The sequence below is a fragment of the Pocillopora verrucosa genome, chromosome 2, assembly GCF_036669915.1.
Source record: "Pocillopora verrucosa isolate sample1 chromosome 2, ASM3666991v2, whole genome shotgun sequence".
Lineage (NCBI taxonomy): Eukaryota > Metazoa > Cnidaria > Anthozoa > Scleractinia > Pocilloporidae > Pocillopora > Pocillopora verrucosa.
The window spans coordinates 12,990,594-13,002,263 of NC_089313.1; the positions used below are offsets into that span (position 1 = coordinate 12,990,594).

An 11,670-nucleotide genomic window follows, 5' to 3' on the forward strand; every position below is an offset into this window, starting at 1 on the left:
TTCAATTAACGTTTCCTCGTATCTCGCGGAGACTACGAAATTTGTTACGATTTACTTTTCAAAACACAGTTCAGTTAAAGAGTTGTCAATAAACAAAAATATCCATGAAATTTCAAACGAAAGAAAAAAGTGGAAGCCGTAAGTTATAAATACCTCAGTTTTTTTCAGGTATTAAAAAAAAACAGTTTGAATCTTAAAAGAACAGCAAGCTTGAAAGTTTAAAAGATCAAATTGTGTTTTTCGAGAAAGCACTTTTTTCAGTTTTTTAAATTATTTTTTTCCTTTTAGCTTTGTTTGCATAGGTCATTTCTCAACTCAATAAGCGAAAAGGAACGGAATTAAGTGTCGACTGTCGTCATGATTTTGATCAGTATAAATCTTAAAGAATTTTTCACTGAATGTAGCATGATGCGCATGAAATGTCTACTCTAAATATTCTTTGAATCAGACGTTAGGTTTTATGATACTATTTGTAATTTAGGAAGACCTCTTTCAGCCATAAGTTAAATTGAATTGATTGAAAAAAAATGAGAATTTAATCAACCAGAATCTTACAACAGTGACTTGCATACTGAGGCCAAGAAATCGCCTGATTGTCTTAATCACTTATAACCAAAAGTAAAATACAGTTAGCTTGGCCCATCAAAAAGAGAACGTGAAAGTTCATTTTGATTATAAAACACCACTTTCGTTAAACATTTGTCCTGTGAAAATATCCCAAAAAAAGGAAAAAAAATTATGGCTGAAAAAGATCTGGTTTGAAGCAACATGGCAAGCTTTAGGTATTTTGTGAGTCAAACTTATATGCGAATCATAGCTTGCCATGTTGCTTATCTTGAATGTAATTTGTATACATCATCTTGTGCAAAAGAAAAAATATTTAAAGACTGAAATTACTCGGAGAGAAAATCCTTTCTTAAGATTTGTAATAAGTGAGCAAGAATTTGGTCAAACGTTGTACAGAAATTAAAACCAAAGGCTATTCAAAAAGTTGCTTGAAGAAAGAATTGCACAAGGAGATGATTACATGAATTTTGGCGGAAAAATTCAAGGGAATCCATTTTGAATCTTGTGACGAAAATGTTGTCAGGGGAAACTCAGTGCAAATTCTACCAAATTTTCCCGCCAAAAGTCTTAGTATATATTTGAACGAATTTTTCTTCACACTTTTATGATTAATTAACTGAAGTTTAATTATCGAATTAAGGATTTTAATGTGAATAGAACAATTGTAAGACAAAATATTTTTATTATATTTGACTTGAAGAATTTCATAGATGAAAAATGAAGATAACGCAATAAAGAAATGAACATACAACACTATTGAGTTTAGTGACTTTTATTAAATAACAACGTAGAAATTAAATCTTAAATATCACTCGAAAAGAAAAAAAATAATCGGCGCATGCTTATTTTGGGCGCCTTTATTTTTTCCAAGTTTTTTCGGCGGGAAAAATAAAATCTATTAAACAAATGTCACTAAGAAAAAAAATTTCCGTTGAAAATTAACATGGAACGACGAAACAAAATTAGTACTAAAATCGGAACGAGGTTTTGGCAAAGCGAACGAAACAAATTTAGCAAGGGTTTTCTTCGACTTCAAGTTGAGCTCTTGTAAAATATCTTTTCTACCTCTGCTTTGAACTTGTTTTGGAGCTGCAAAATGTTCATCCACACGAACTTGTGCTTGATTTGAAGTTCAGCTTTCCGCCATTAAGAAACCTTCAACAGAACGAACAAATACATCAACCATAACACGTTTAAGATTTAATAAACTAGCAAAGATTCGCCATCTGGTGTCAACGTCAAATTCAAGTTCAGCGTACTGATTAATCAGTGCAAATTTCAAAATTTACCGTCATCCGAATATTGCTTCGTAAGCACACTTGCCAGGAAAGTCACGGAATTTTTCATACTCGTCTTCTTCGATTATCCTCTTCATTCTTATTACTGACAATTTACAAAGATAACAAAATGTAACCTGTACATGCAGATTGCTGTGCGCCCGGTAAATCAAATATTCTATCTCTTGAAAGATGTGGAGATTTCCTTGCATTATATGTGACATGCACGGATCAAAGAAGAATTCTGGCATCACAATTTTCACAACGTAAGTTTTGATTGTTTTAAAGGTGACTCAACTCTCCTTGCTATGAAGCAAAATTCATAGGTTCCTTCTTGCTCAGCTCAATTACATTTCTTTGTTTAATTTTATTCGAACATAACAGCGACGTTTCGTGCCAGGAAGCCTTAACATTTTTTAACAGGATTTTAACATTTGCGAAAAGATGTGTTTCCACATGCAAGAGTCGACCAAAATGCACATCAGTTGATGCTTAACGTAGGAGGCGTCAAGGCATGTTAATTTAAAAGTGCATTTTGGGTGTTGACGGGAGCATACTTTTAATATTTGGTTTTTCAAAAACATAATAAAACTCATAAACTTTTGAACAAAATTAAATAAAATCAAGACTGCCAGCATATTACTTGAAATCTGTCTGAGTGCTGACCATATGCTTACTGATATACAATAAAATCATATAATCACATCCGTTTGACTTCATCGAAGACTTCAAAGATAAAAGTTTCAAATGTAACATCTCCACATCAGTAAAACTCTCGTGAATATTTTACGAATGTTTTACTTTGTTTTATTTTGTTCTGTTTTTCTCTATTAAATTTTTTTTTGCCTCGGCACTAGCAAACAAATCTATACGGAGAAGAGCGAGTAACATCCAAGTAACAACTCTTGTGTATACTTTTTAATTTCGCACCCTTGATATTTTAAACAAATGTTTTGCTTTGTTTTATTTTGTTTTGTTTTTCTTTATTACTGAAAACAGTTTTTCCTCATACAAACAAATCTATCTGAGGAAGAGTGAATAACATCCAAGTTCGCTTTAAACGTCACGCTTAAACTCGATATTTCTCCATGGTAAACTTAAATTCTAGATATTCCAAGAGACGATTGAAGGAAATGCAGCGTAGAATACCAAGAAAAAAACACAGAAGAAAATTAGACTTCGAAGCAAACCGTGATTTTCAAAAGGAACAAAATAATTCGTAAAAAAACATGAGCTATGGTCAAAAGCTCGTACATCGGGTCTCCACAATACTCTTCTACTTAATTTGTGTTGCCAATCAGTTTTGGAAGCCAAAGAGAAGTTTTAAAGACACATCTTGTCAAAACTACTTTATGCTGATAGCGATCTGCATGTACTGTTATCTATCCAATTAAGATTTAAGAAGAAATTAAATAGTAATAACTATTTATTCAAAACAACCAACTCACCTTGTTAAGAATACGTTATGTCGCGTCCAGTCTGTTCACGTCCACCATCTGCCTGTCGAAAGAAGAATGACAAGTTAGAATAGCAAGTAATAGGAGAGTTCACATAGTTTCTGGTGAAACTCATTTATTGGAATCTCACAACACGAATACTTGGTAAAGCAATCTTCAACTGAGTGTCAAAAGCGATCCGGAATTGCATTGCTTTCGTTTCACTACGCTCTATGATTGGTCAAGAAACTTCGCGCTAATCTCTTAACTTATCAGATGCAAAACTATAACCATTGCTGACTCAGTCACAGACGTTTTCCCGCGCTTCAGCCAGATTGTTTGTATCTATACCGAGTTTTTATTGGCTCCCTATGAAAAATTTCGTTCTTCCGATTGGCTGTTGCGACTACTTTGGTTTCAACCGTTCAACCGAAAAACACTCCATTACGCTAATTTAATCAAGTCAAGTTCAAGTTTATTGAAAACCATTAACTTAACAAAGAATAGATTAAAAATATAGAATAAGTGGTGAGGAGACCTCAAGAAGCCCTGGGGCTTATATTAAAAATTTCTCTAGTAAATTATTAATGAATTAAAATACCAGGTGGCAAGCTGAAAAGCATGACAAATTCTGACGACTGTTCGTTTTTATTTTTGTATTGTTTATTTGTTGAATTTCGTGGTTGTTGTTGTTGTTTTTCTTTTGTTTGTTTGTTTGTTTGAAATTTGTTGTATTTTGATTAATAATTGAGAAAATCAAGAAACTTTCTTTTGAAGGACGATCAACTCTGAGAAGAGGTGACTAAAGGGGATAAAGCATTCTATATTTTTGGCCCTTGGTAGTGTAAAGTGAAATGTTTAATGTTCGCTTTACAGATGTGTAACCTTGCACTAAATAAAGATAAAACATCTTGATCACTGTTCCTGATTTAAACGGCTTAATAACCGCTTTTTGAGGTCTGCAAGATGGCAATGAATGAGTTCTAAGACAATACGAGGCTTGTGGGTTATCATAATCTCTCTCTTTTATAAGACTCAATACTCTCCAACGATCTTCAAATATTATGGATATAAACTGATCTGACATAGATATGACTCGATTAATGATATTTTACCTTTCCAGCATTGCTTCAGCCCTTATTACCTATTTTAATTACCAGAACAGGAATAAGATGTAGACATAAATCGACTATATATCCCCTTTCTCCCCCCTCCCCTCCCTTCCTGATTTAACCCTTTAACTCCCATGAGTGACCAAGACAGAATTTCTCCTCACAATATCAATACCAAATCAAAAAGATAAGTGATGAGAATCAAGAAAAGTATCAATTAGGGGATTATTAGTTGATCCAATACCAAATTCTCAGAAGTAACATCCGAAGAATTGTATAGCAGGCAGTAAGGAGGATTACTAATGAGATCTTGGGATTTAAAGGGTTAAGACTCATCCACAGGTTAGCCAACAGTTTATCTGGTTATTAGCCTGGTCGATTATAATAATTCCCCTCGAGATTTCTTTGTTTTGAGCGATACTTCGGATGGCGTATTAAAGCTTACTTTTGAAAAAAAAAAAAGGAAATGAAAAGAGTATGTCGGTTACAGGTTCCCCCCTGCTTTCCTTCCCGATATGTGACTCTCCGTTTAAAAGCTTATCGCAAACCTCTCACGAAAATGTATCAGCCATGGTTTGAAGAGCGACAGCTTGTAGTGTAAAATTAATTGAGCCACTGAAAATAGAGAAAATGTCCCTGGCTGACCCTCTCTTAACCTTTCCACTCCCGTGATCTCAACAGTAATCCTCTTTACGGTCTGCTATATAATTCTTGTAACGTTACTTTGGAGAAATTAGTATTGGATCGCCTTATAGTCCCTTAATTGATGCTTTTATTTATTCTCATCACTTGCCTGATTGATATTGTATTGACATTGTAAGGAGAAATTCTGTCTTGGTCTCACATGGGAGTTAAAGGGTTAAACGATGCTGGTTGAGAATGCATTAGCGGTTTTGCCGCCCCTTACGTGCAAGAAAGCTTTCGGAAAGTTGCATGCGAAGCGATATCTTAAAACACGTGAATATCCTTATTTCTTTCGTGAGCAAAATGAACACGTCTTTCTTACATACCATGAACAGAAATAAGCCATTTGACTTTCGTCTCCGCTTCACACCATGATCATGTTCACCAAGGTTGCCTCCAATTCCATCGGTTCGCGACTTTCCTTCCGAAGAACGTGATTCAAAACTCCAAGTGGATGAATTTCTATGTACTTCATGACAGGCAACGAGAAACCTTGGTATTCAAGAGCTATGTTCGTCGAATTCTCATCGCAAGAACCTCAACTTTCAAACTCCTTGAAGATGTGAAGAATCAAACTGCATTCTAAATGAACAAAACGGAAAATTTGCAATGTAAATGAATTTAGTTCTTAATGCACGCGGGTATTTCATCAGCTACGCGAAAGGGAGGCACCGGTTAGGTTTAAAGAGACACGCCAACGAAAATTTTGCTTCAAATCAATAACGTTACGTAAAATATATTCTTAAGATGAAAGAAACCAAAAACTGTCCAAACAGCAGCTCGAAAGGAAAACCGCGGGGGAAGTTTTATTACGTTCTCCTAAAGAAAATAAAACTTATTAAAAAGTACAACAAACGTTAAACGTACAACAAAGTACAACAAACGTTAAACGAAAAATCAGACCTATGGGAGAACAACATTGGTATGAAGATCGAAACGCGCCAATGACAGCGCGCCGAAAAAAAAATTCAAAAGAAGTTGGACAATCAACCATATCAACATTTAAGTCAAAGGTAACAATTCGACCTCATCGCTTGACCATGCGTAGTAGTTAAACGTCGGGATCTGCCATGGATGACTTCTTTTAATTGTGGGACAATGATGCAGCGTTCGCTTTTCAAATTGATAATGCTAGTCCATCTGTGAACCAATCAAGTGCTAAGCGAACCAGTCAGTTAATTGGTAAATAATGGTAATTAAAATGAATGGAGTGCAATTTGTCTGAAATCATAGACGTATAAGTATGATTTCAGACCAAAATTGCAAGACACGAAGTTCGATTACCATTTTATTACAACCATTTTGAAATCGAAAAATTCAGTCACTCAGATACAGGATGTTTTAGTCTGGACAAATGTTTTATTGATCCAGTGGTGAGCTGGTTTATAGAAAGTTGATAAAGTTGTTTTTAGTTTCCTGCAATTTGATTGGTTTGTTCAAACAAGCGATTTGTTGTTGCATTTTTAATAAAGTTTCTTCAGTGGCTGGGGAAAAGATGCAATTTAGAGCAAAACATGTTGCAATTTAGAGCAAAACATGTTGCGATTTAGAGCAAAACATGGTGCGATTCGTGAATGAATCGCACCAATGAGAGCCAATCAGATAACAAGGTTCACCAGTTATTTCCGAATGAATGTAATAAACCAATCAATTGTTGAGTTTATCAATTAATCAATTAAATTGGACAATTAAGTAATGAATCTAGAAGTTAGTCAATCAATAGCCCACTCAAGTGCTAACCTGACCAGTTTTTTCACTCATTTTACCAATAAATTGATAAGCCAATCAATACATCATTAGGTTAGAAGATTAAGCTATCAGCCTCACAGTTAGCTAATCACTGGAATAATCGAGTCATCGGCCTCTTGGCTAGTCAATATTCCAACCAGTTAAGTAAAAAGTTTGCAGTCAGTTCAAGAGTTAGACAATTAACCTTTAAGCCTACCATTCTTTCAAGGGGTAAATCTTCTACCATATACAACTATAGTTCCATAAATAAGTGAGACTATTAATGGGTTTGTCTGTCATTCAGACAGTCAGTTGGTTAATCAGTAAGTCAGTTAGTCAGTCAGTGGATTTGTCAGTCTTCCAGACAGTCAGTTGGTTAATCAGTCAGTCAGTTAGTCAGTCAATGATTGGCTGAATGAGTTTGTCAGTCATTCAAATGGTCAGTTGGTCTATCAGTCAGTCAGTTATGAAGTCAGTCAGCCAGTGAGCCAGCCATTTGATAAGCCTTGCATATGTTCAATCAAACATCAGTTTTCAGTAAGTTCTAAACCTATTGATGGTCACAGCCAGTCAAATGTTAAACCAATCAGTCAGTTGGTCATTATGCCAGTCAAGTGATAAGCCTTTCATTGGCAAAAGAAACAGTCATACAGCACACCTCACAATCAGCCGTTGAGTAAGTAAGTCAATGAAGTGATTGGCCTCGTGGTCCATCAAAAAAAAAACCAATCAAGATAAAAACCTTTCCGGTTGAAAAAAAAACAGTCAATTCATGGACAAGCATCGTATCAAAGTTAAGAGTATCAAGTGATAGGTTACTGGTAATTACTAAGTCAAAAATTCCTGATCTTGTGAAATTTTTTTTGTAAAATTTACTACACTAAATCTTGTGTCACAGCTTCTTTAAATTCAAATCCTAAAATAGGAACCAACTTCATAGGGAAAGTTTCAGCCTGTCAGTCAATTAGTAGGCATATCAAGAAACAATCTTTCAGTCATTCATTGGATCAATCAATCAAGTGATAAATCCATCAGTTGGCCAGTCTCTTAGCCAATGAAGTGGCACAGCTCTCAGCTTGTCAATCAGCAAGCCAATCAAAAGCTTTATAAACCTAATGTTCACTAGCTATAAGTGAACAACAAGTGATTGGCCTGTCATTCAGAGAGAATCAGGTAAAAAGCCTTTACTTATATACTTGCCACTAATTGATTTATCTTATGAACAAACTGGGATTGGTAGGAATTTCATTCAAATGTGCATACTGTACTTTCACCATGATGCATGGAAATTTCCCAATCACCATGCCCCATCCCCTTTCCAAATGATTTTCCAATACTTCAAGCCATTTTATTCACCGGTTCTGAACAGCAAATGAGCTGGAACAGACAGCTCTGATAGCCCTGGTTCACTTGAAATGGAGTCACAGTAACAGAAAACACTGTGAAGAAGGAGAGATATGTGAAAAGGTAGCACAGCAAACAGGGAGCTCTTGTGAAATTGTGGGTTGAACACAGTAAGCAGCTTAAGAGCAAAGATTTGTACAAAACATCAAATTGCACCTAAGATTAGAAATTAGAACTACTTGGTATATAGCGACAAATCTATTTATGAACTAAGATAAAGTATCTGATTAGAATATACCATAATGTTAGAAGAACATGTAAAGTGAAGGACGAGAAAAGTAACTGATTTACTTTGAGGAAATATATCTGGTCCTTTGATGTAGTGAGAGGCTGTTAAGTATGGAGGGAGACTGACACAGAGTAGCTTAAGAACAAATTTAACAGGAAGGGGGTGAGTGGAAATGTAATACAAAATCAATTATCTCCAGATTTCGGATAACTAGAGATTGAGATCTCTGCCATTACTGACTTATCACTAGGACAAGCTTAGGACAGAATTAAACCTGGTTTACATACCATTAAGGTGGCTGGTTACAGTTTCCAGTACTTTTTAAGACTTAGAGTTTGATGGGTCATTATAACCATTCTATACCGGTTTACGCCAAAATCATGGTATCAACAAACTGCCCAATCATCGGAGAACAAGTTGCTGTTAATTTTCGAAAATTTAAGGTGGCTCTGAACCCCAACCGCAGAATTTTTTTAAACTTTGCAAAAAGTTGCATCTTATCATGTTAATTACAATTCGATAATAAAAAATGGGGTCACCAAGCTCGTTTTTGAGTTATAAGCGCTTAAAGCTAAAATTAAGGGTGTTTTTAGCAGGCCATATTGTTGCTATGGTAACCTATTGTGCCATGAAATTAACAGCAACTTGTTCCCCGATGATTGGGCAGTTTGTTGATACCATGATTTTGGCGTCAACCAGTATAGAATGGTTATAATGACCCATCAAACTCATAAGTCTTGAAAAGTACTGGAAACTGTTACCAGCCACCTTAAGAGGGAGGGGGAGGGAAAAATATTGCCACTCCCCATGCAGGATGGGCAAGTAAGTAAATCACAGGTTAACCTCCAGACAGTTTACCAGCATCCATTTATAATAAGAGTTAAGATTCTTGCAGACCTCATACTCCAGAGTCTGGAGTATGAGGTGGCAACTAAGTAATCCAAAACGTCAAGCATGCCATCTTTAGAGTGATATCAATATGGTCCATTCCTTGTGGTAGTGGTGTCTTGTGAGAAGAAGAATTTTGCTTTTGAACATAATCAGGGTAATTTAGTATTATCAACTGAGTTGATGATATGAATAGGGCACCGTAAAAAGTTTAATTTCAAAGCTGACGTTTCGAGCTTTAGTCCTTTGTCAGAGCGAATGACGATGAGCTCTGATGAAGGACTAACGCTCGAGACGTCATCTTTAAAACTCTGCGGTGGCCAATTTACATTATATCAACTCAGTTGATACTACTAAGTTACCCTGTTACACTCTCCCACCGATGCAGCACCTCTGTTTCTTTAGAGACTAACCCCCTTACATGATCAGCCATGTATGATCAGTTAACTCTCCCAATTCACTTAGTGTAGTAGTAGACTAGTAGTAAAATATGGGTTAGAATTGGTTTGAATACCAATTTCTCTGATTGCTCAGAGCTAGAGTTGTTTTGCATAATATGATGATCACAAGAATAATAAAGAAGTCTACAGAAAACAAATGGAGGAGGGGTCAAATGGAAGGCAAGCAGGTCCTCAGAAAGTAATTACCCATTTCCACACTCACCTTCATGACGCGGTTTGAATCAGTGCCACAGTTTCAACCCGAGCTTGTTCTCTGTGCACTTCTTTTTTAGTTTTGTTTTGTATTTCTTTAATCCTTAAAAATATTTACCTCCAAGGAGAAACGTCCATTAGCTTGAATAGCAATTTTTCTGAGCCGTAGATCGATGACTTTTGGGCTGCCGCAAACGCCGCCATGTTCTTTTTGGAGTTTATATTAAAATCAGTATACAGGAACGGACTCATTGACTACGGGTCTGGGATTGTTAAAAAGAAGAACCCAATTCATTAGACCTCTTCAGGACAGGGAATATTTTCGGTAACGGAAGGTTTCTGCGAAAGGCGTTTCACGAACGAAGGGACGCTGGTTCCAAAGGGTTCAAGTTATCTAAAGTTTCGACAAACCGTCTTTACAATGTAGCGTGCTAGCCCTATATAAGTCCTATTGAGCCGCTATGAACAAAGTCTTTATTTACACACGCCCGTGCGTAAATAATATGACTTGAGCATTTTTTTACCTGGCTTCAGAGTTTCCGTTTTGTTAAGCTGCAGTGCAGTTTTCCTTCTCTTTGAAATATGGAAGAAACCAGCGAAGAACTGCCTAATTTTTCTATCGGCATTGACCTTTTAGGTCCTGATCCGACAAGCAACAAAAATATAGCCGAAAAAAACTCGCAAGTTGCAAGTTTCGCAAATTTGTTGATAGACCAGCTGCAGCAAATTTTGCTTCTTCGCACAGATCCTTGTTGTCGCTCTGTTATAGAATAATTTGCTCATACTTTTAGCTGTGTGTATATAGAGTTATGGATGCACTTGAGAAGTTTGGAGAGCACTCATAAAGCTAGAGTTCCTCTCGGCTGCGCCTCGAGCTACTCTTACGCATTTTTCGTGCTCTCCAAACTTCCCGCGTGCATCCATAACTCGATTATACGCACGCTAAGCATGAACAAATTCTTAATTTCTGTTCGTCATTGTTTCTTTAATTTTATCTACCAAGAAATCGTGTGTAAGGGTTTTATTGAATTTCTTGTTGTTCTTGCGACCCACTGAAGATAATTTGTCAAAAAATCATCACCAAAATCTCAAGAAAAAAACATGAAATAAAGAACATGGTAGTCCACTGATGAAACGATGGACGATTTCAAGTCAACGTAATACGACACTTTCTTGGAGGATTGAGGGTCTTCAACAAGTAATATTTCATAAATTTAGGAATAAATTAAAACATTAGACTTGTTTTCTGAAGCAAATTCTGCGTTCTCGTTGGTCTACGAACTCGACCTACACCGGAGAGAGATTACGCATAAGAAAACATAATTTGGTTCGCCAATCACTGATGAATTCTTGATAAAAAAAAAAATTCAGTACAATACACACACACACACAAAAAAAACCTTTTTACAAAGTAATGATGTTGCAGTCTGTACCAAGAGAGTGAAGACCAATAGACAAGAAAAGCTGAAATACACGCCACCCATTGCGAAAATAAAGGACTTGGCTCTTAAACCCTAGTAAACTGTTGTCATAGCATCCTTCCCAAACCTCGATATCCTCTCCTTCTTTAAAATAATCTAATCGTTGAATAGAGACATTACAATGCAAGCGCTGGTCTTTATCAAGCCTTAACACCCTCGAGACAAAATGTGATGGGTCGTGTAGAACAGACATGCACGGCCTGGTAGTTTG

The 11,670-nt window shown here is 36.1% G+C and overlaps 1 long non-coding RNA gene across 1 annotated transcript; it reads right to left on the minus strand.

The window, feature by feature from the left end:
* Positions 1–1,473: 1,473 nt before the first annotated feature.
* On the minus strand, positions 1,474–10,179 carry LOC131768989 (uncharacterized). Its single transcript, XR_010716751.1, has 4 exons — positions 10,097–10,179; positions 5,403–5,658; positions 3,293–3,344; positions 1,474–1,722 (listed from the first exon to the last, which is right to left on the minus strand). It is a non-coding gene; the product is annotated as an uncharacterized lncRNA (long non-coding RNA).
* Positions 10,180–11,670: the final 1,491 nt, after the last annotated feature.